The sequence below is a fragment of the Apis cerana genome, linkage group LG6 (assembly GCF_029169275.1).
Source record: "Apis cerana isolate GH-2021 linkage group LG6, AcerK_1.0, whole genome shotgun sequence".
Lineage (NCBI taxonomy): Eukaryota > Metazoa > Arthropoda > Insecta > Hymenoptera > Apidae > Apis > Apis cerana.
This window is the reverse complement of record NC_083857.1, coordinates 978,128-1,005,582: the sequence shown is the minus strand read 5'-3', so window position 1 is coordinate 1,005,582 and position 27,455 is coordinate 978,128. Positions and strand designations below refer to the sequence as shown.

The 27,455-nt window shown below is 18.9% G+C and overlaps 1 protein-coding gene across 4 annotated transcripts in view; it reads left to right on the top strand.

The window, feature by feature from the left end:
• The window catches only part of LOC107993453 (5-hydroxytryptamine receptor 1), a 386,084-nt gene that overhangs the window by 93,178 nt on the left and 265,451 nt on the right, over nt 1-27,455 (top strand). For 2 of the 4 annotated variants that reach the window (XM_062075896.1, XM_062075898.1), the window contains exon 2: nt 10,596-11,168. The exons of the other annotated variants lie outside the window; for them this stretch is intronic. The gene's annotated coding sequence lies outside the window, so the exon portion shown is untranslated. The remainder of the gene's footprint in view (nt 1-10,595; nt 11,169-27,455) is intronic. 4 annotated transcript variants of the gene reach the window in all.

The window sequence follows — 27,455 nt, the reverse complement described above, 5'->3', positions numbered from 1 at the left end:
TTTTTATAAATATTATTATAAAAATTAAATCCAAATAGAAATTAAATTCTAAATATCATTTAAAAATATGCAGCATTTGAAAATATTATATTATAAATATTTTATATATCTTTGTATATTATATGATATATTATTGTATATTATATTATATAGTATATTGAACATTTTTGAATATTTAAATATTAGAAAATATAAATTTTGTTTACTTTAAATAATCTTATAATAACATAAAAGAATGAAATATTTTTTTATATTTTTTAAAATTTGATAGAATTAAAGTCCAACTGAAACTTGCTTTATAAACGTTAATATTAATACGTAGTACACAATCCTAAACTTCCACAGCTACTATTTACATTTTCGAGTAAGATATGAATTTCTATTACTATCCTATGCAAACTGAAATGAAAAGTTGAAATTTATCTTATTCCTAAAAGCATTTTTTCATTATGATTAATCTTTTTTTTTAATTTAAAATAACTAAATTTATTGATATAAGAAATCAGAAAATATTATATATATATATATATGTATATATATATTTATACATTTGAAAAATTTAAACATATATAAACGAATATAATTACGTAATTTTCCTTCGAAAATATATTAAATAGTCCAAATTTACATAAATGTATCATAATTCATTTCTTTTTTATATTTTAAAATGAAAATACGGTTCTAACAAAAATAAAAGGTTTTTAATTCAATTATTAAAGCATAATGAATTATTATTAAATGAATCATAAACATTATTTCATCATAATCTTCATTCATTATCTTCTGTTCCATTATGAAAATCTTCAAATTGAAATATAAACTTTAATTCAAATTGATTGCTACATTTAAATGCATTTTTACTTTTACTCGAATTCAGATTAATTTTTATAAGCCTATTTATTTTCATATATAAATCTTTTCTACTTTTAAAATTCGAAATAATTATATAAAATCATAATCATGATTTACAATTAATTATTATTAATCATAATTTAATAATAATTAATTGTATATTATTTCTTTCGAATTTATGAATTATTTTGAATGACATTTACAAATTTTTCTTTCTTTACATCTTTATAATTGAAAAAATATCATAAAGATATATCTTTATACAAAATTTCTATATTGAATTTTCATTCAAATAAGAGAATGTTTTTAGTTGTTGTTTAGTTTAGTTATTAATTTTAGTTATTAAGAGAAAAACTGTGATAAAATATTCGAAGATTTTATTCGATAATTTTTTTAAAATTTCGAATTATTAAAATTTGATTGTATCGGAATTATATATAAAATATAAAAAAAGAGAATGAAAAATTGAATAGGCAACAATTATTTTTATAAATATTTCAGATTGTTGTGTTAAAATCCAAACATAACATTTCTATGGATAGTCCGTCACAAGCTATTTAGCGCGTGACTTGTGAAATTGCTATCGCTATTATATATAATATCTCGGTTGCTAATGGGAGTTTAAAAAAATATAAGAAAACTGTACTTGCTCATAAATTACAACTAAAACTTAAGTTGCTAAAAATGCTGAAATTATTGAAAATGAAATTTAAGTTATCTTGACCGCTTCACAAGTCAATCTTGGTTTCTGTCTTTAATTGCGTTTAATTTTTATTTTTCTTCTTTAATTTATAATCTTTTCTAGCTTATTGAAAAGTGAAATCATAAAATCATTGCATTATTACATTTCAATACACTAATTTCATTGCATTAATTTATATTTTAATTATTATGTTAAAAAAATATTATAATATATATATTTCATATATATATATCATCTTTATCTGAATTCAAATATGTTACTTACGCAAGAGATTAGTATTTATCTGAAATGTGTTGTACTTTATTAATATTTGCTTATATTTATATTTGATTTCGAATATTTACATTCGCAAGAAATTAATCTCTTTAATAATAATCTTAATTTAATTGATTAAATCAAAAAATTGTGATAATAAAGAAAATGAAATGATTTTATTTTATATTTTTTCTCAATTATATATTCTCAATTATATTTTTACTCAATTATATTATATAATTTACTGTTTTTTTATTGGTTTCAAACATTAATTAGTTATTTATTCTGATTTTTTGAAAACGAAATAGAAAAAAATTATTAATTTAATATTTTTATATTATCGATACATTCTATATAGTATATATAAGTGAATTATTATCTACTTTATAAAAATTAATATTAATTTAAATATATTAATAAAAATGCAACAATATGAAACATTTATTAAGTTAAAAAATTGTTTTCATGTAATTTAATATAATTTAATATATTTATATATACTATTATATAACTACATAATATATATTAATTTATAATATATAATATAATAATATATATTAATATATAATAAATATTTATATATAATACATTTGATATACATTAATACACATTTAATATAATAATATTAAACATCTTTGTATATATGATGTTGAATATATAATGACAACATAACATTATTTGATGACAAAATTTTAAAAATTTTCAAAAAATTAAAAAAATAATTAAAGAAATTTTATTATATTTAGATATACTTATATATATATATTTATTTATTTTGTAGCATTTTATTTTGATATGAATACTATAAAAAAGCCTGAAAGCATAAGAATTAAAAATATCTAATTGCGTAGAAGGCAAGATTTCCTTTTGATGTCATTTTGAGAATAAAATCTTTTGAATAATAATAAAGCAATTTTAATTAAAACTCTAAGAATGTATTTGATTTCCTCTGATAGTTTCCTCTTTGTAATAAGAAAATTTTTCAAACATTTTTCGTACAAACTAAATATACAGAATGATTACATTTTAAATAATGATATTATAAAAGAAAGAAAAAAAAAAGAAATTTATATCGATATAAATAAATTATCTAATGAATAATAAATTAAATCTCTTAAAATTTTCTGAATAAAAATCTATTTTATCTCATCATTTGATTCCATTCCATTTTCTGCTCATTATATTTACCTCGTTTTAAAACAAAATTGTTAACAAAAGAATTTTTATTAATATCTTTCCTTAATGGAGATAAAATAGATCGAAAATCGAAAGTTTGTCAATATTTAGTGATAATTTATATTTTAACGCATGAAATATTATTGATTTTATCTTCTACATGCTTTCTTCCAATCTTAAATTATTAATAAATTGCAAAATTAAAAATTAAGTTCTTTGATTGATCACTCTTTCAGATCATCATTTTTAAATCATCGCTTGCCTATATTTTTCACTTTCTTAGAAACAAGAAGAAATAACTTGTCTTACTATGTCAAACTTTTATTGAAAAACCAAATAAATGTTTCAGAGAGAAATTTTTCAAAGCCTCATGAATATCTAAACATTATACTTGTACTATTATTATATATATTATACATATATTATTATATTATACATATTATAATATATTATACATATACTTTTTAAATTCTAAAATCTGATACAAATGACATTTAAAGTAACTTATAATTAAATTTTCATTTAGAGATATAATAATTTACGTATTTTTCGATGCTATTTATACGATAATGTCATGTACGATGATCGAGTTAAATCCCGTAAAACGTAAATCGGTCATAAACAAAAAAAGTGATGAAAAGCCGGCACATCACATGACAATGAGATATATATATCTTTGAAGATCGTACATTGACATGCTTATACGTTTTTGAACAAGAGGTCTAACCAAAAGGAGAGACAGATCGATCAAAAGTGAATGGAAAAGGGTGCCAGAATGATCCAGGTTGATGGAAGAGTCTCGATGAATCGGGATAATAGTCCTTCAGTCTCGCGCTCTCTCTTTGATGCTGTGAACACGTCACGACGTGTCGCAGAAATCGCTTCTCTATTCCACTACATTGAAATAGTAACATAAACAGAATTAAATTAGGTATATTACAGTTTTATAATTTATAATGTCAGATTAATAAAAATTTAAGTAAAAATTGAATTTTTATTACCAAATTTAGACAGAAATTATTATTAAAAATTATTATTGTTGGATATCATTATGATAGCAATTGTTTGTTATTATATTTTTATTAATTCTATATATAATTTGTTTACTTTTTACTTTATTATTTAAAATGAAATTGTAGATTAACATTTTATTTTTATTTTAAATAATAATTGATAAGTAATGCAAATACATTTCTAAAAACTTCAAACTTATAATATAAATATAAATTATTGTACAAATATAAATAATTATTTCGATTATAAATATAAATTTTGTTATAATATAAATTATAATTATTTTAAATATTTGATATAATCAAATATATGTAATCATTTTGCTTGATAAGTTTTTTTAGTGAATAGCAAATCTATATTGAATTAATATTTCTGTATCTAAAGAATTATGTATAATTTTACAATCAAAATTCTAAAACAAAAAAAAAATCGAGAAAAATAAATAATCAATAGTTACAATATATGTATAATAAAAAAAAGTTAATTTTTGAATCAATTAAATTTATTACTTTTATTAAACATCTAGTTATGTATATCAATATCAGGATAGGATTCAAAGATTCAAAAATTCAAAGATTCAAAGCGGTTGAGGAAGCATCAATCATTAGATAATAGCATTAAATCCCAAGATTTTTTTTATCAAATTATATCTATTCTTCGTAATTTATACTTCTTTAATGATTTTTGTTAAGTTACAGTGAAAGGAAAAACGGAAAAAATTTAAAAAAGAAATCATATTTTTGCGATTCTATTACAAAAAAAAATAAATAATTTTTAAATTTCAAGAAATAAAATTATAAATTTTTATAATTATAATTATAGTATATATAATTATAAGAAAAATAAAATAAATTTACAATTTTCATATTTTTGTTCTATATTTATTCTATAAAAATTATAAAAAATTATTAGATAAGTTTTTAAAAATAATAGAATATTTCATGAAATTTTTTTAAATACTTGAATGATATTAACAAGATTATTTTTAAATAAAGATTTATAATGCAGAATCAATAAAAATATTATTAATGATTGTAAATCAATAAATATGTATAATATATATATTTCATAAAAATATTTTTAAAAATAAATTTTTAAAAATATGGTATATTCATCAAAAGTAAAATATAGATTTATATAAATTAAATATTAATAAATATGAAAGTATTTGAATAATTTAAAGATAAATGTTTCGAGCGATAACGGTAAAGCGATATTTATACGGAAATTATGAAAACATTATGAGAAAATCTATATTTGGGAAATGTAATATTTTTCAGAAACAGTTATATTTCAGCTATATACAGCCATATATAGTTATATTATATGATATTTTATGATATTTTAAATCTGATTTATTGAATTCAGAAAATGTACATAAAATAATTTTAATTACTGTTATATAATTATATTGGATATAAATATATTTATACGATTTATTTTATAAAGGATTGATTTTAGAAATTATATGATTATACAAAAAAAAACAAATACAAAGATTTTGATAAAGATTTAATTATTAAAAACAATTAAAGTTTATGTTAAATAAAATAAACAAACAAATACATAAATAAAATGAGAAAACGATATGATGGAGATAAAAATATCTACATGAATATTTTATAGTATATTCTGCATATATAATTTATTATACATATATATGTTGTACATTATACATATTATTTAAATTTACTTAAATTATTAATAAAAATTACTTAAATTTAATATAAAATAAAATATAAAATAAAATAAAATAAGTTTTAAAATATATGAAATAAATATAAAAATTGAATAAAATAATCACTATACTTTTTGAATTTTGATCTTAAGTTTCATTTCAAAAAAAAAAAAACTAATAGGAAAGATATTGCTGTAAATGCATATGGAAAATGAAATAAAATAATAATATCTTATTTAGTATTATAATAATTGCCAAAAATATTCAAATAATATGTAAAATTAAAGAGTCAAATTTTTATGTATCGTGTCCAATTAAATAAATTATTATTGAAAAATCTCATATAAGATATTAATACATTTTATATTTCATCTATATTCTATGTAATCGAAAATTATCCATATTCTTAAAATATGTTTTTGGATCATATATTGAACCAACAATTTTTCTAAAATTAGATCTTATTTAATTATAATTTGAAATTTTTTAAAGTTATTTTATATTTATATAAAAAAAATACATAACAAACATCAAAAAAATATATATGTATAAAATAATTATTTGCAAATTATAATTTATATAATAATAATAATTCATTTATTAGAAATTATAGTATTAAATCATTTATAAATATAAAATTTAATTGATAAACGGATTAATAGATTGATTGTGGTAATTGAACATTCTCTAATATATAAATTAAATAATAATCAGTTTTTTTAATCTGTGAGAAAAATCACTGAAAAAGAAAAAAGAAAAATAAGGAAAAAAGAAACTTATTACTATAAAATAGTTATAACATGTATCATGTTTCATGTATCATTCAATAACATTATATTTGATAATATCAAAGTGTTATTAATTTATTACTTTTACGTAGTATAAAAGTAATTTTATATTCGGATATTGAGTATAAAATTTAGATGTTTACATACATAAAATAATCATTTATCTGTTTTCTTTTGATAATCATTGATAAATAAATTATGAGATAATTTTATTATTAATTTAGATTTTTGTGAAATATTATATTATTATATATATTATATATTATAAATATTATATAATAATCATTGATAAATAAATTATGAGATAATTTTATTAATTTAGATTTTTGTGAAATATTATCTTAATAAACTTCTTATTGCACTTTAAAAATTTAATTTCATTTCGTAATGTTCAACCATATTGCAGTAATGATTTACCGGTAATTATATTCATGAATAATACATCGCTGTGTATGAACACCTGATGGCGTTTCATTTGTTTAATTAATTTTACTCGTTTACTGGAAACATAATCAAAATTGAAAATTGTATCGCGTAAATAAGAAATTTTATTCTTACTTCTATTTGTGATAATTTTCGACTAAAATTTATCATTAAAAATTGAACAGAAACAGCACACTATTATATAATTATATAATATTATAAAATATATATTATAAAATAAAAAATAAATTCGTTATTAATGTAAAATAGAAATATAGCAGTTTGGAAATATTTGTACATTCACTAAGTAAAATTGAATAAAAATATACATATTTAGTAATAAAATATTTTATTTATTATAATTACCGAAAAAAATGAATATCAAAATTATATGCAATATAATATCTCTTTTAATAAGATATCGCTCCGGAAAGAATAAAATGGACTTTTAACTTTTTGTTATTTTTTTAAAATATAACTTTGCAATGATACGAGAAAAATAACGAAAATTTAAATGATTATTGTATTATTTAATTGTAATATATTCTTGGAATCAATTATAACAAACAAACACAAATTTTATTATACAAAAATATATCACTTGTTGACAGTTATTTATTAAATTACAAGCAATTTAAATTTATGTTAAATGAAGCGAAGTGGCAATGATAAACTGTGCCTCTCTATCGCAATATCACTTCATTATCATTAGTTTATCTAATGTAAATTTTAATTTATATAATTAAAGTTTATTTATATAATATTTATATATATATAATAATAACTTTAATTTTGTAATTTAATAAAGATTGATATTTTTATATATCAATTTTTGTGTTTCTTGCGGTTTTTAATCGATCCTCCAACTATATCTTTGAATATATTAATACTTTATAAAATATTCAGATTTTAATGTTCTATTTGCTGTAAAAAGCAAATATTCTCAAATATAAATCATATTCAAAATATAAAAAAATGCTTTAAAAGTGAATTTTATCTCTTTAAAGAGAGTTTTCGCCGAAAAAAGAAATTACTTCGTATAAATATAATATTCCATTATATTCTGCGTAACAAATTTCGTTAAAATAGATTTTTAGATTGAATTCTTTTGATAGTGTTGAAACACTTTCGTAAGATATTGTATTTTATTTAAAGTATATTTATAATTAAAAATTTATATAAAAACTAAACTCATGAATTTCATTGAAGATAATATTATTTTTACACTTTTCCAATAAAATTAATGATAATAAATAAAAAACAAAAATTTTTAAGGAAACAATTTTTTAATTACAAAAATATAAATTTTCTACATTTATAAACTGATAGTCTCACATTATTATTTTAATAATATATCTTTTTAATTAAATGAAAAATAAAACTTTAAGATATAATTTATTATTATTTATATACATAATAAATAATAGATAATAAATTATAATTTATTTAACCTTCTTTTTTTTAATTAAAGAATTAAAATCATTAAATTTTTATTGAAAATTTATTGATTCCAAAATTGTTATAATTTCGCAAAAAAAAATCGTGCAATAAAATGGATTCATTATAAAAAGAAAGTTTCATTTTCATTTTGTTAAGTAAATTTTGCTCGAAAATGTTTTTAAATTTAAAAAGAATGAAGTGGAAAAAATGAAAATGGTTTTTAGACGAAAAAGAGAAAGAAGGTAAAAGAGAAGAAAATTTTAATTTTACAATTACTAAATGTTAAAATATGAAAATATAAGTGAGGCATGAAATATAAAATTATTTAAATAAATATGAATCATTTAGGACAGAATTTTAAAACAAAATGAAGATTTCAAAGTAAAATATTTAGTTATATAAAAATTAACTTTAGTTTTAAATTTAATTTTAATTTAATGTATAATATATAATACATTTAGCAGAAAAAATAAATTAAATATTTTTTTTTAGACTAATAAAAATTTCAATTTTTATTCTCATTCTTTTCATTATAAAAAATTTAAAGCACGAAATTAATAAATAATAATAAAATTATACGAAATGATTATATATTTTTTAAAAATATAAAAATTTTTATTTAATAATCTTACTATCTTTTTCTCATAATTTATAGTGTAATTTATATAATTTATATATTTTATATTATCCCATTAATTATTTCGTATTAATTACTTTAATTTTTTTGATTTTTTAATTAATTTTTTAATAATTGAAAAGAATATCTAATCTTTTTGAAATTCAATCTTTTTGTAATAATAACGAATCAGACAATGCACGGAATTATGGAAATTTAAGAAAAAAATATTTAAATGATAAATTGGAATCATATATGGCGCATTGACGATCACCAGAAATTTATTGGTTGAAATTGAATATGCATATAATGGCCTATAAAAGAGAAAATAAATCGTATGAGACATGGGCTTGAAATTCAGCACGTTCGAGCATAATTAAACGTGAAAAACAGAAAGTAGAAACCTGTTATACCGCTTTTAATGAAGATTTAATTATAAATTATGGCTCACTAGAAATCCAGTTTGTCTCTGTATCAAAGCGAACTTCAATCATCGTGAAACGCCTGTTCGATCAGATTATTGGTTTCTGATTATATTTCAAGAATATTGAATTTTCAAATTATATACCAGCCACCATTTTGTCATCGAAATTTTTTTTTCATCAATCAAAGATTGTAATACGGAATTTTTTTAAAAATGAAAATTAAAAATCTGTTGTTCATTATAATTTTGTGAGATTATAATTTCTTTTTTCATGAAATAGGATTCAGAGGATATAGTTGTATTTTTGTATAAATAAAAGTTTTGTATAATTTTATAAATAAATTAAAAATTGTTGAGATATAGTCTGAAGTAGTTATGGAAAAGAATTCGAATTCATTTAAATAATTTTCATTGCTGTCATATTATTTAAATAATATTTTTTAAAATAAATATTATTTACATAATACTTTTATAAATTATTAATTATTATATTAATAATTATATTAATTATCAATTTCCTGATTTTTACATCATAAATCGAATATTGAAATTATTAACTTGTCCTTCTCTCTTTCTTCTTAAATTTTATATTTAATAAAATTTTTATTTTTAATAGTTTTAAATGACTAACTTTACAAATCATTTAATGTAATAAAAATATATTTATTTCAATAAATATTGAAATAATAGAATAGAATAGAATATTAAAAACATCAACGCTTGATGAATTTATTCACTAAATATAAAATTGTTCTTAATAATGTAAATAAATATTTACAAATAGATATAATACTTTGATCTCAATGACATTTTACTGTATTCTCAATCATCAAATCAAAATTAAAAATATTTAATCGTTAGCAAATTTAATGTCTTGGAATCTGACTTAGTTTTCTTAATTTCATCATGAGACTATAATAATAAATTAAAATTAATTTGATTTAATTTAATCTAAACTTTCGAAAAAAATGTTTTTTTAAATAATTTTTTTAGTAATTTTTTAATGAATGATGATTGGTAAATAAAATCTTTACAATTAATTTAGAATGATGATCTTGACAATGCAAGAAATTGGAGAATAGTATCTTTTTAAATAATAATTATCACAAAATTTCAATTTTTTTTACAATTAATTTTTTTTTAAATAAAAAAAATTTAAACTTTTATTAAAAACTGAAAAATTTAGCAAATAATTTCTACAATAAAATTATCCTTTATAATTTCAGATATCTTCCATTCATCAGTAAGATGAACGAAGACACACTACTTAAATACAGAAAAAAAGAGATTCTCGGTTAAATTCAACGAAAAACATCTTCCTAAAACATATCAACTATAATATTTCAACGATTCTGCAAAATACTCGAGATCACGTTCCCTAATGATTCTCCTATGTTCTACTCTCTATATCAAAGGCAATCCTGAAATCAACTAAAACTCCCGAAATAGTCCTACAGAGTTATTGGAATAAGAATCGTTTCTCTGAGCACTGTCGTCGTTCATATATTTTTCTTCTACGTGAGATTATTGTTTGGAAATATCGGTACGTGACGAGACGAAGAAATCGATGTTCGGGACAGGATATTCATGCGGATCGATCGAGGCCTGTATTATCATGTAAAACGACGGTCGGACATGTAAATTTGGCGAATCGACGAGTTGAAGGAGAGCGTTCCGCGCGATTGGCTCTTATCATAGAGGAGAAATGAGCAACTACGACGGTTAGATGCGGGATTCTCGCACTCAAGAGGCTTTAATCGTTATGATTGAAAATGTCAATCGTATATCACGGGTTATGGGTAAGTTTGAGATTAATGTTTTACGAGTATGTATTGGTTCAAATGTATTTCCAGGAAATGTATTGGAATGGCTAGTCACGTAAACTAGCACCGTTTCTTTATTCTTTCTTTTCTTCGAAGGAAAAGAAGGTTGGTTCGATAAAATAACTTCGGTTACGAGGATCCTTAGGCTATGTATTTATAGCATGCTACGAGTATCGTGAAACATGGATGAACGTTTCAAAGTGAAATTTGTTGGAAAAGAGATAAATTCAATTGCAATTCGATTCAAGATTTATTTAAAAATGAATTAATAAATAACTAGATTTATATATATTTTGTTATACTATTGCAATAGCATTTTATGATTAGAACTAAAAATAACTAATTTTCTTTTTTCTTGGTCTAATTAAACTCGATAAACTAAATATTTAATTCAGGATAATTTATAAATTACCGTTTAGAAATATTCGAATACACTTTTAATAGCATTAATTAATACATACTTTTTATTTATGTTCAAAAGAATATTATTATAATACATTATTATAAAGTTAATTTGTAAAAAATACTGTATTTTATTTGTTACATAAACTATATTTTTTTCTAGTTCTATATATATTCATTCTATATATATCTATTACAATATATAAATTATTTAATTATTGAGTAAAAAAGATTTCTCTAAAATAATAAAATTTCTAAAAAATCTGTTAAAATTAAATCAATCAATATATATATAATTGACAAATATGTATATATCAATTAAAGAAAAAAAAATGATTCGTAAGAAAAAATCTTATCCAGATATAAGATTCGTTATAACTTTATAATTTGATTAGATATAATTATTTTATAATATAATTATAGATAATATTTAGATCATTTATATAATTATTAATAAAAATATATTCGTTATATATATTATATATGTTATACCATATATTATGTTATATATGTTACATATGTAATATAATAATTTTTTTATGACAAAAATTGCTTAATAATATTTATAAAACTTTTTTGGATTTAACAAAAATAATTTTATATAAACTATGATTAGCTAACATATATTTATTATATTTTTTCATATTATTTAAAATTAATATCAAAATTACTGTATACAGCAATAATGCTACAAAATTTATTGAAGAAAAATTGAAGAATATTTTAAAATATTTATCTATTTCCTTGAAAAAAAAATTGATATAATAAATAATTTATATAATACAAATCATTCAATTTTATATTTAATTTAAACATTTTTACTAAATTTTAATAGATATTTTTTATTTTTAATTTATTAATTTCACGAAAAAAATAATAAATCTTACTTTTAATTATTAATTCATTTTATTTATTTTTCAGTTTAGTAAAATTTGAATATTATTGCTGCAAATAGCAGATTTAAAATATGAAAAAATATTATGAAAACTGTTAAAATGTTTCGTAAATTATTTAGTTTGTATTTGTGACATATATTATAAATTTTTTATACACTGCAGAATACCAAAGAAATCTATTTGAGAAATCTATCTATATGAATAAAAATATTTATTAAATGCAATTACAACTTGCAAATGCATATGAATATATAAAAATAATATAAGAATATAAAATATATAATATTATATAATAGCATTTAATTTTATTTTTCGATATTTTTTTCGAATAATTTTAAGAATATAAAAATGCTCTTTTCAATTGTATTGAATGTTCTAATATTAAAGCAATTTTTTTTAATATATATTTATTATTTCAAAATGCTTATTTTGATTTCATAATAATTCTTTAAAAATTAAATAAAAATTTTTTTTAAGATAGTTAAATTAATTTTTTTTAGAAAAACTTTTCTTAAAAAAACTTGAATGAAAAGTACCTGAACTTATATAAAAACGTCTAAATTGTCACTATATGTAAAGTTTTGTCACTATATGTATATGTAAAGTTGACACGATATGTAAAGTTTCAACTAATAATAAAGAACTATTAGTTATATAGTTCAATAGAAAAAATTGTAGCAATACTGCCAATACAAAAAAACATTTTATAAAATATTCATTTTCACTTCGTACGTATTGTGTATAATATGATTGTGTATATTAATCAAAGATGGTTGCGAGCTAATTAAACTCTATTTTCTCTAAATCCAATAACAGTAATGATAAATGAATTAATCGATACTTTAATTCTTCTTCAATTATTTAATCACACTATAATCTTCTAATAATAACCACGAAGAATAATTGAACAGAAATTTTATTATTGCTAAATCGTTCCCTGTCATAAAATATCATCAATTTGTGCGGATATGAACACGAAAATTTGTAGCCAATAGCAAGTGAAATGACCGATCGAATTATGATTCAGAAAATTAAAACTTGGCCAAATAAAAATGCGCTATGATAGGAACGGTATCACTGGATGCATGATAAAGGAAACGATGAAATTGTTATATATATATACACGTTCCAAGTGGTCACGTATTGTATACGATTCGTAGTCACGACCTTCCATGACTCGACAACGTTAATTAGCGCTTTACTACCTCTTAAGTTCGAGCTTCGATAGAATTGCTAATCGACTACCGTGCATAAACTTGGCGCGACACCTCAAACTTAATCCTCCTCCGCATTCGTGACAATTCCATTCGTGGAACTAGTCAGTGCATGATAACACTTTGTAACAAGTATTCTTTTTGTATACCATCGCTGGAACTTTGTTGTCAGATTGTTTTCGTTCCTTTTGAGACGATTCGATTCATGCGACTTTTCTTGTTACTCGAAATTGTCTTGTTGAATTTTTCAAATTAGTGGAAACTTACTTTCCTGTTTGTGGACGTACGTGGCTCGCATATGTTTGATATCTTGCAGGCATTGTTGAGACTCACAATCAGTCGACTCAAAGTCGATTGTGGACAATGACAAAAATCGTATTTGAAAGTTCACATTTTGCAAAGTTTCAATATAATTTTTTTTTTAAAATCTTATATATTAACTACTCGTTATTTAAATTGATTTATTTTATGATATATTACAATTTAGGATTAGGATTATTGTATGTGAGAAGTATAATATCAAAACATGTCATTCATTTTTAAAAAATATTGAAATATTTATTGCAATTTGTTTTTCTCATTTTATTGTATCAAAAACCAATCTGAAAACTTATTGACCAATTCGAAAATATAGATTAAATTGTTATTAAAAATCATTATATTTACACTTGTTTTCATTTCAAATATCGCTATGTGTATTATTGTACATCCTAAATATTAAATATTAATATAATTATTTATTTTAAAAATATAACTATAATTCATCATGAAATTGATACTCATATAATTTACTGAACAAAATCAAAAAGTTATTAAATTATATTAGTATCTATATTGATATTTTCAAATTCAATTTTTTTTTAAATATATTTATATTAAGCTTTATTTTTGGAGAATAAAATATTAATTTGTAATGAAGAAAATTATTAACATAAATTGGAACAGTTAAAAGAATGCAGAAAAAGAAAAAAAAACATTATATTAATGCAAATCAATAAGAATAAAATATATGATATTTAAAATTAAGCAAGAAAAATTATCTAACAAAACATGATTTTTGATTTAATGATTTGATGTATTATAAAAATGTTGATATCAAATTATAAATGATTTGATTTATAATTTATTAATAAGAAACTTAATTTATTAAGAAGAAATTTATTAAAAAGAATATTTTTATTATTATTATCTAATTATTCTAAATTTTTTTATAGATTTATATTTAGTGTTGAAAAAATATATTTATATTTATTATATATGTTTATATTTTTTGAATTTATATTTTATTTGTTGAATTTTTTTATGTATCAATTTAATTTTCAACTAAATTAAAGATTATGTCCATTATACTTTATTATTACAATTGTCTATATTGTTAATTGTTATTGTCTATATTGAATTGTTATCAAAAATTGTCATATGCAACACTTTACTATTTACTATTTCAAAAATTATAAAAATAATATTTTTTAAAATTCAATATAATAATATTAATATTTTGTTGCTAATAATATATCTAATATATATCTTTTACTAATAATATATTTAATTTTTTATTTTTAATATTAAAAAATTAAACACTACAAATATATTGATTTAATTGATTTAAAGTGAATATAGTTTTCTGATATTATACTTCTCACATGACTTATATTATTGTAAGATATATATAAAACTTGTTTATATTCCCGGAAACAGTATAATTATCGTTCAAAAATGAGTGATAGCTTGATTGAGATGATGGTAAGATATATCTGAAATCTTAAGAGCAAGGTCGGTCAAGACTTCTATTCATTTTCCATAATTCGGAAAGTATGAAAAGTATCGGAAATATCAAGATCGATCAAATCCTTTTTGGTTTGGTATGAGTGGGAATTATATAGGTAATATTAAGGAAAATTATCAATCGCTTTTTTTACATACTTTTTTGATATACTTGATAACATGACATAAATAATATTAACAAAAAATCGTTCATTTAATGATAGTGACAGATATTAATTGACCAGCAGTTAATATTGACAGAATGCGATATTTGTTATAGATTTTAGATAAGATAGATATAATTAAAAAATTAATATTTTGTAAAAAAAAAAAATAAATAAAAAATTTAAAATAATTTTTTTTATATATAATACGTTATTTACATTATTTAAATATATTATTATTTTAGTATTACAATTTTTTGAAAAAATCAATTTTGAGAAAATTTTTTTTTCTATCAAAAAAATATATATGCATTAAATGTATATATCTCGATACAATAAATTTCTTTATATAATTTTTTGTTCTTATTTCGATCGTATTTATAAATATCATAATTTATTTTGCCAATTTTTATTAATATTATTTTATATTATCTTTTTAAATTTTTGTGATGTGATTCTTCTTCTATGGCTTTTTCTTATTATTACACGAGACAAGAAATAGAAAGATTATGGTTTAGAAAATATTTTATAATGAATATGTTAGATTTTGTCATTAAACTTAAATCAACATATTCTATGAATAAAAATAGGAATATTATATAAATATACTTTATTAATCTTCAGATATGAGTATGAGTAAGAATATGAATATGTTGAATAAATATGTTGAATAATTATATTGTCAAAAATAATATTATTAATGAATTTTCTCTATATATACATATACATATACATATAAATTTTATTAAATAAAATATAACTAAACTCTATTATATAAATTCAATATTAATTTCAAAAATATATATAAAAAATTTTTTAACATTAAACATTTAATATTAATATTATTAAGAATTTGTATTAAATTTAGGTTAAATTTGATTAGATTTATAAAGCAGAATATTCATGGAGAATATTCATTTATCCTATCTTCTTGATTACTTCGCGAAGTATGTCCAAGAAATTTCAATGTCATTGAAATTGATGAACGTTTTCTTTTCTACTTAATTAATAAAATTCCTAATATAGTGTAATAAAATTCCTAGATTCATTTATATATAACACAGTTCAGTTTATGTTAAAAATAATGAATAATATTTTTAAATAGAATTATAAACAATAATACAAAGGTTTATATAATTTATTTCTATATTTTATTAAATAAAATTCATGTTAATTAAAAGTATTACTATTTTATATTATTATAATTTTTTAAATATAATCATGATATATTATTTTCATATTTTCATTTATAAAATATAAGGAAGATCGGAAAAATATTATATATTCAAACAATAAATTTTTATAGTATTTGCTATTTAATATTTAATATTTAAAAAAAAAATCAAATTAAGAATGAAACAAATGAAAAATTATTTATTGGCAATGGGAATATTTACATTATAATTTGAAATACTAACTAAAAAATTAGTTTGAGGAATCGAAAAACTATTTTATTTATTGTTTATATTTATATCAGGATTTAAATTTCTGTGCTTTATTATTTAGATAATCATAAAATTTGTGATAATAATTGATTTTAAATTATTTACAATATTATTTTCATTTCGATGTTGTTTTTAATCTCAGTTTGATCTATTGTTAAAATTGTTGATAAAAAAATTGAATATTTCATACATAAAAAAAAGATTAATATTAGAGATCATATATTGTTAGAAATGACAATGTGTACAATTTCACTAGACATTGTCATAAATTTATAATATAACACGATGCAGAAGCAAGTCATTGACATAGATGTCGTATTCCTTTGGGTTTGACCCGTGCCAGTAGCTCGATAAAGTTTTAATCTCAACTACTGGCTTGAAGATTGGATTATTAAGATGGGCAGAATTCTCCAAATTCTAGACTACTCAAACGAACTATTCAAATCGGAGTTGTTTACCGATTGACTAATCGTGTTACCATTTACTTCGTGTAATTTCCTATAAATTGATGTAACAAATATTAGTTGAGGAAAATTTAATATTTGTACATATATGGCAAATCGCTCTTCGAAATTCCCTCATGAAATATTAACTTAATTTGTGAAACGTGTAGAAATTAATTTCTACATCAATGAATACGTTCAAACACAGATATATAGATACATATAAAAAGGAATGTCAAATAATAAGAGAAAAATAAAATAAAGGAAAATTAGGTAATAAAAAATTGTTTTTTTTTTTTTTTGGATTTCTCAGTTATAATTATCGATGAGAATATTCATAGAATAAATTTTTAAAAACGAATGTAGGTAATTACGAGTAAAAAACGGAGAACATATGATTCTCAAATTCGATGACATATAAACTTATTTGATATAAATCGTAAAAAAAATATTATGGTATTGAAAATTATGATAAGCTATTATCTATGTCATTGTTATTGCATTTGAAAATTAGCTTAAGTTAGATTATTTCTCATCGTTTGATTCTCACATTTATTCCATTCATAGAGTTTGCTTATGATCAGAGACATTTTAGATTTTGAATAAATAAAAAACATTAAAAATATGAATGAAAAAATAATTTTTATAATCTTGATCTATACAAGAAATATTCATTTTTAACTTATAATCAAATAGCATACATATATAATATAAAGTGATACATATATGTATATTCATGAGATATTTTTGGAGAATCGATTCTAGAGGCCAAAATAAACAACGTAAAAGTTGGTATACAAAGATGGTTGAGTTATTCGTTAAGTTATAAGCAATTTAAGTTTGTGTTGGATGAAACGAGGCGGAAAGTGAAATGAAATGAAATGACAGTGAAATGTGACAAAGATAGATCTATTTCATTCTGTCAAAATATCTGGGAGTTATATATTGTGAGCTATTTTTCTATAAAGAAAGAAACAGATACAATTATAGAATTTGTATATTTTTTTTCCCCACAGAAAAAGAAGATTTTATTTAATAATAAATCTGCAGATTTTCACTTAAAATTTATATTTCATTATTAATAATTAATTTTAATACTAGTAGAAAGAATTATATTAAATCTGATAATGTTTAATATGATAATGAAATACGATATCATTAATTCGATATATACAAAATATATTTTTTTTATTGTATTTAATATATTTTGTTGGTATGTACATGTATAATCATATTATGAAATTTTTTCCTTTTAAATTATTAAAAAATCATATGTAAGATAATACAATTTGAGACATATTTAAATATAAAATCTCAGATTTCTTACTTCAACATTCTAATTTTTTTATATTATTAAAAGTATTTTACATTATTACAAAAATATATTATATGAAATTCTTATTGATTTTAAGATTTCTATTATCTTATGGAATTGTAACAAAAGGTATCTGTTTAATGTTTACAAAAACTTCTTTTCTTCCGAATGAATTAATCTTTATAATTATTTGCAATTACATAAAATAATATTAATTAAAATTAAAATAATATTAATCATGTTAATCATGAATTTTTTTTATTTAAATTTAACATTTATTTTTTTATAAATTACAATTTTCTAAGTTATTTTGTTATTAATTACCTTTATTAATCTAAATTGTTATCAATAAATTCGTTAATAAAATAAATAATATTTTTTATTAATTAATCATTTAATTAAAAAATTTCATAAAATATTTACAAGAATATAAATTTATTTAATATTATTAATAATATTTTTTACCAAAATTATTTCTATTCCTATTTATTTTTATTCTATAAATTCAAATCACTGTATAGTGACGAAATATTTCAGTCTATCGCTTGATCTAATATATACATAAATTGCTTATAAATAAATTTCAATGATATTTTTGTATATTATTTTATATTATGTTTGTCTTGATCTCTAAAATTAATTTTCCTAAAATGTTTCATGATTCCATACATTAATACTTCATTGTATATCATTAATAATTCCTTATATAAGAAATTTCGAATCATTTTTAGGAAGTTTTTTAATGTAGATTTACACAAATTATTAAAATTTTGCATAAATTAAATTTGATAAGATGTTATGGATTATAAAAATAATTCTCCAAAAGATAAATGAAAATAATTTTAAATCATTAATAATTTCTCTTTTTATTATTTAATTTTATTGTAATATAAACTTTATCTTGAAGATTATTATAAAAATGATTATTAAAATTATCAAAAATTGTTAACAAAAAGAAATTAAATGTGATAAAAAATAAATATCTTTAATTGTTTTTCATAAAACATTATTCAACAAATATATTATTGAAAATAATTAAAGAGTCTGATGTATTTATATAATAGAACATTAATAGAACATTCACTATGTTAGAAAATATGTTATATTATATATACGACAAGCGTTGCGGCTATACAACACAAATGAATAAGCACGAACAACCATTATTCATATCTCATGCGCCTACTGTAAAACGATATTTTACAAGATTATGCTGCGATGAAAATATATGATGTATAAAAAAGAAAAAACAAAACAAAGAAATATAAAACAATTAATATCACTCGCTTGGTCAACATTCATTTTAGAAGGTAGATATGTCAAGGTAAATTTCAGATTCTTTTTCTATAAAAATGGTTTTAATGTGAAGAATTTAAGGAATCTTTGTAACAAGAATATTTTTTTTTCCAATGACAGAATATTGTAAAAAACAAATCTAATATTGTTTAAAAAAATCGTGAATTAAAATAAATAACTAATTTCAAATTAAAACAGAATTTTTTGAAAAGAATTTTAACTTTACTGTTTAATTTTTTTTTTAAATCTTTAGATTTAATATAAATATTTATAATATATCTTATATTGTTTTCAATTTTATAAGTTATTTTGATTATTTTGAAAAACTTTTAATTATACGAAATATGGATTTTGAAAGAAAATTTTATTAATTTTAATGAAATTAAATGCAATAAAACAAATTTTTAATATTTATAATAAATATATGATGGATTTAGACAATGATATAAATATTTACACTATGATATTAAATATGATATGATATGATATGAAAGAAATTTTCCATTAATCTCGATATGATAAAAAAATTTTTCTTTATAGAAAAAAGTTTTCAATATATATATATTACATTGATTTATTAATTGATTTATATATATATTAATTAAGTTATATTCTATCGTTTTTGTTATAAAATACTATTATTAATATATAAATATATATATATAAAATATTAATAAAAAATAGATATTATTCAGCAATATTCAATATGTAAAATTAATTCTTCAAAAAAATTTAGGCTAATATAAAAACTATTTATTATTAATTATTTTATTATTAATTTATTAATTTATTAATTTATATTTATTTGATTCATTTTGAAACTACATATTGTAAAAATTTACGCATATTAATATGCACATTTGAATTGAGAATCATAATTGTTTTCATAATTGTTTAAAATAATTTAAAAAAAATGAAAATATAAAACGTAATTTAAAGAAAAAGAATTTTTATATAAATAATAATAAATACGATAGAAAATCTCAACGACAAAAATCTCTAATGAAAATTTTAATAAATTATATTATTATAATTATTATAATTTTTATAACATTGAAAAGCATTGATTTTTTCATTGTATAGAACTATTCTAGAAAATAAGTTTTAAAATATAAATTTTTAAAATTAAAAATTTTTCATTATCTTTATTTTTTCTTTTTTTATTAAAATATCATTTATTTGCTTTTTTTATGGAAAATTATATTTTGCTTATTAGATTATATTAGATATATTTATATTATATTAGATATATTTTATTACTTATAGATATTAAATATTAAATATTTTATTACATATAGATTTCATCATATTATCATTTTCAATTTATATTTGTCCTTTTGAACTTTTTATTTTAATGTTTTGATTTTTTTTTCTTTCCTTTTAATATGAATTCATAACAAACATGTAATATTCATTCATATAAATATTCATAATATAAAACGAGAGAAATTGCAAAACATTTTTGCAAAAATTGTTAAAATAAATAATAAAAATAGATTTAAAAATAAAAAGATTAATTTTTTCAATTAATAAACTGCACTTCAATCTTTTTTTTTAAAGTAATATATTTGTTGTCATATAATGTACAATATATAATACATAAAATATGTGATAAATAGTTTTTAAATCATCGTTTTATGATTGCTTTTTCTAAACAAAAATAATGGTAAGATTATAAAAGAAATAAAATGTATTTTGTTTAAAGTATAATTAAAATAGTTTTTCAATTAAATTAAAAAAAATTCTAAATTTTTTGAATTTCTCTATCTTTAATAATATTTAATCTCAATTGCAATTCATCCTATGTAGAATAATTTTTTTATTGATGGGATATCACTTCAATGAAATTTCTTAAAATATTAGTATTATTTTTGTTTCTTAAATATAACTTTCAAAAGAAAAAGAAGAACAAAATTTTAAAGATATATATAAAAAATTTAATAATATATATTTTATTGTTTTATTATATTATTGTAAAAATATTATCAGACAAAATAAACGAAAAAATAATAAAAATTTGAATTTACATACTCAAAGATATATTTTCTGTCGAAAATATATATATATTATAAATTGCTTTATGAGTATATATATATACTCATTAAAATCTATATATATACAAATTTTCAGATATTTCAAGATAGATAAATTTTTTTTAAAATAATATATAATGATTTTTATGATTGATTATGTATATGTATACTGTATTGCATTCTCAAATAAAAAAACTTAGTTTAACTTTAATTAAAAAAAATCAGATGTTATCGAGAAATTCAATAATAAAACAAAGATTTTAACATCGTTAAATTTTAAATATTAACCGTTATACTTGTTCTAATTGCTAGAAACACTGACATCGCGTTCAAAAACGATAGAATCAACATTCGTCGACATTTAATCCAACCGCACGCGAATCACGAATTAATCCGATCGAGATCTACTCTTCCATTCTACATGGCTGATCGTAGCAAATTAATCAAACCATGAATACCGAAAAACAGTAATTTCCGCAAATATACATAACGTTTCCTATACGACAATTGGTGACTTTCTTAGAATTTTTGTATTTTATAATCTTTTACATGAAATGAAATTTTACATGAAATGAACTATCGATCAATCAAAATAAATATCGAATAATATTCAAGAAAATATTTTTGAATTATTGTCTAATTATATATATTGATTTGATTTTTGAATTTATGGAAATATTAAGGAAATATTGTTAGTATTTTTATTAATATTTTTATTAATATATAATCTATTTTTGGATTAATTATTCAAATATCATATATAATTATTCAATTTTTTTCATTGTTGAATATTTTAAACATATACTTTTAGTATAGTATACATTTATTTTAATTTGATATTTACTTATTTAATACTTCTATTAATATTGTTATTATTAGAAACATTGACGGTTGTTATTAATACTATTATTAATATTGTTATTTATTATTTATTAATATTACTAATATAGTATTATTATTATATTTATTATTATTATTGTAATTATTATTAATATTATTATTATTTATATTTTTAATATTTTATAAATATTTTGAATATTATATATGTTATATAATATATGAATAAAACATATTATATATGTTTAATGTAAATTATAAATTCAATGAGTCAATAATTTTTCTATATATATGGGATATTAATATATTTTTTAAAATATCGATTCTTTGAAAACAAATATAAAAATTGATGTACAAAAATAGCAATTATTATAATATTATTCAATAAATTATTATAATTATATATTATAATTGAAGTAATAGTTGAAGCATTAAAAAAATGAGAAAAAATTGTTTTACATTATATCATAATTTCTTTCAATTTCCAACTTATTTCATTTAATGCAAAATTTAATTGTTTATAATTTAATTAACATTTTGTATACCAAGTTTTTAATTATTTTAGTTTTTAAAATACATCTTTAAAAATATCTTCAAATATATTAATATCCTACATATATATTATATAGTATTAAAAAATTACTAAAAATAATATTTAAAAATATATCACATATTTTAATATAAATAATAATATAAATATTCAAAATATTTAAAAATACATACATATATATATTATACGATTACAGAATATATATTAAATATTAAATTATATATTATATATAATAATAATAAATGATGATAAAAAAATACATTTGATTTGATATTAAATAAAAATATTTCATATGAAAAAATATTTGAATAATTATATAAATAAAAAAATCGATTATAGACAATGTATGATAAATGAGGATAATATTTCAATATTTTTAATAAAAAAAATTATTATATATATAAAAATATTATTAGAAATATTATAAATATTGATTTTACATTTTTTGCAATTTTATTTAAAAATTCAAAATCAAAAATGTGTTTTCAAAATTGACATTCAGTTATCTCATAAAGATAACAAAATAATGAAGACATTCACGATGAAGATAGCACGAAGTTTTGATTTACGTTGTAACATTCTGAGTTTAATTTGTAAAACAATACGAAGTCCTTCAAAATTTGTAAGGATTGCTTCATGGAGCATTGAAGATATAATTCGAATCTGTTTGGTGTGTTTCGTTCAATTCAAGTCCTTCGAAGAACGAATTTCGTAGAAGAACATTTGAAAATAGAAGATAATTATTCAATTATTTTCATTATTGGATATTTTTAAATACTTTTAGTATATACTTTTAATACAAATTTATTTTAATTATATATAATTACAAAACCCTTAGTTATCTTTGATTAATATCATATTTCAATCTGAAATCAATTACATACACAAGGAAAATTTTATATCTTATCTGTATATTGTCTATAATCAATTAAATAGCTTTAAATATAACAATGTGAAATAATGTAATATATAATATTTATAATAATAATGAAATTTTCTTTAATATGAAAATTTATAATTATATGTTGTATAAAATTATAATATGATTTTCAAAGATTCTTAGTTAATATTTATTTTTTTCTTTTAATAACTATTCAGAAATGTGATTTTCTCACTAATTTCAATAACTTTGAAATATATTAAAATTATTTTTAATAATTTTTTTTACGTATACATATTGTTGCTCGTATTTAATTTTCGAGTTTCTCACAAAAAACTTTTGTTGAATTTATCTTATGAATATATTCATCATAAATTTTGATATAGATAGTTGTCTAACAGCAATTTTATTCCTGTATAACTTAATTTAAACAATAAAGGAAAATTAATAGATTTGAATTAATTTAGATTAGATTTTATTGATTTAATGTCTAATAATATACATTCTTCTTATGTATAGTCTAATTTAAATAATAAAAGAAAAAAATTAGTGATAAGTTATTAGTATTAGATAAATTAGTTATAGATTAAATTAGATTAAATTAACTTTTATAATATTAGGTAATATTTAAATTAAATTTATTGCCTAATAGTGACTGCGTATTCTTATAACAATAAAAAACAAAAATTAATGAATTGAAGATTAAGTTAGATTAAATTTCATTGGTTTATTGCTTATGACGATTGCATTTCGAATCTAATTTAATTTTTTATTTGAATTTATTACAAAGTCTAATTTATTATTATTTGTATTATTATTCGTTACATAAATTTAAAAATTTTTATAATTTCATTATGAATAAATTTTCAAGTTATTTAATAAGTTTAACAGTTTCATAATTGTCGATGAGTCATTTGTAAATTATTAATAAGACTATTAATAATAATAAGATTATTATAATAAGAATATGTATGAAATATTCAAATATGAGCAATAACGTAATTAAAACTAAGCGGTAATGTGTATTGAATATGAAAGAAATTATTCAAAATAATGATCTCTACAACACATTTCAAGATCATTCAAATTATATATCTGAATAATTACTTTGCTTTTAAATAATTTAATACTATTAAAAAAAAATGTTTTTTATTTTGATCTATTTTCATTAATTAAATTTCAAAATTTATTAGCAATAATTTTTGAAATATTATATTATTCTTATATTAAACAAATAAGCATTTTTCGTATTCAATATTTTTTATATCTGTATTTAATAATTTTTGTCATTCCATTTAAAAAACCGTTTACTCTACCTTTTACTCTACTCATAAATTTGTGCTGGAAATATTTATATAATTATATCTTATAAATTATTAATATACCAATGTATCATCAAAACTTACAATCAATAAACTAAAAAAATACTCTTATACAATAAATAATTCTCAAAGTTTTATTTTCAAATACATTTATATTTTGAATGGTCCGAAAATATTGGTAATGATTATTATTGTTAATTACTATTCGCTTTTTTGAATTTCAAATTTTCAAAGCTAAAATCATAATTATTTTTTTATTTACGATATATATTATTTATCATAATTCTCAAAAGCAGCTTTAAAGATTTCACCAAATATATTCATCCACATAAAATGGCAAAAAAAAGTTCCTAAAAATTCAGAATTCGTATACTATGAATAGGAACAAAATAGGATATGGAGAAACTTCGTTAAGGTGCAAGTAAAGCTGATGGAAACATTCGTAAGGTGCGAATACAGAAGGCTCGTAATGGTTTCAGTTGTTCCATTCCTTTATTTCCTACGGTTAGCAGATTATTTCGACGATATTCGGACCGATCGATGAGAAAGCACGCGAGAGCTGCATTACGTGCCACCATTGAAATAAGAGGAACTCGTGTTACGGTGACACGCTAAGCAGTTCTAACTAACGTTCAACCTTCCCAGACTTGCGCGTGTCCGTGGAACGAACGAAAGGGAACGAAAATTCAATGGATACGGAAATTAGTTTCCTGTCAAATACTATTTTATAATATAAATGAAAGCTAAACTTCTTATTTTTCTTTTCTTTTCTTTTTTTGTTTAGCATTTGAAACGTGTGTGAGATTTATTTCAACTGTGCAATAAATTCATTTATATAAATCAGATGATAAGCAAGAAGAGATGAAATTTTTTTTTAAAATATTATATCAAATATTGGAAATCAAATTAAATTTTGAAATATTTAATGAATTAATTAATTTATTTATTACTAATAATATATACTGATAAATTTATAATTATTTATTAATATATTTATTCATATATAATATTTAATATCTTTATGTATTATAAAAACATTCATATAAATGAAGTAACGTTTAATGATAATTCATATAAAAAAACTTAATTAAAATTTTAATAATCAAACACTAAAATTTTCATATAAATGTAATTCCATTGTATAAATATCTACAATAGTTAACAAAAAGTATATGAATAAAGTTATTCAATAAATATATTATCCTGATTCGTACTATTAAATGTTGAATTTGAATTTTATAATGAATTTAAAAAAAAAATTTAAAAAATATTTATGCGAATAAAAAAAAATAAAATAGATTAAAATAAGATAAACTTATTTGTTATTTCTATTGTTATTTAATTGTTGTCATAAAATAATCTTTCGTATACTACGAAATGTAAAATTTTTATATAATAAACTTCTCAATTATTAAAAGATTTCATAAATCGCTACATCTCGGATCTTTCCATTTTAAAAACTTTCCATTTTATCTCATTTTAATTCGTAAATACGGTTGATTTTGCATCGTTCAATTTTGCAAAGCTTTAGAGGATTAATTCAAAATGCTAGCTCACGATGTAAAAACTTAGCGATGGAAGATCGTCCGATATCTCTTTTAACGCCCACTGACTTATACTGAGTATCATGATAAAGTCACAAGTTCGTTTGAAGTTTAATCATATACGTTAAATTGCAGCGACTACTAGCTAACAGTCGAAG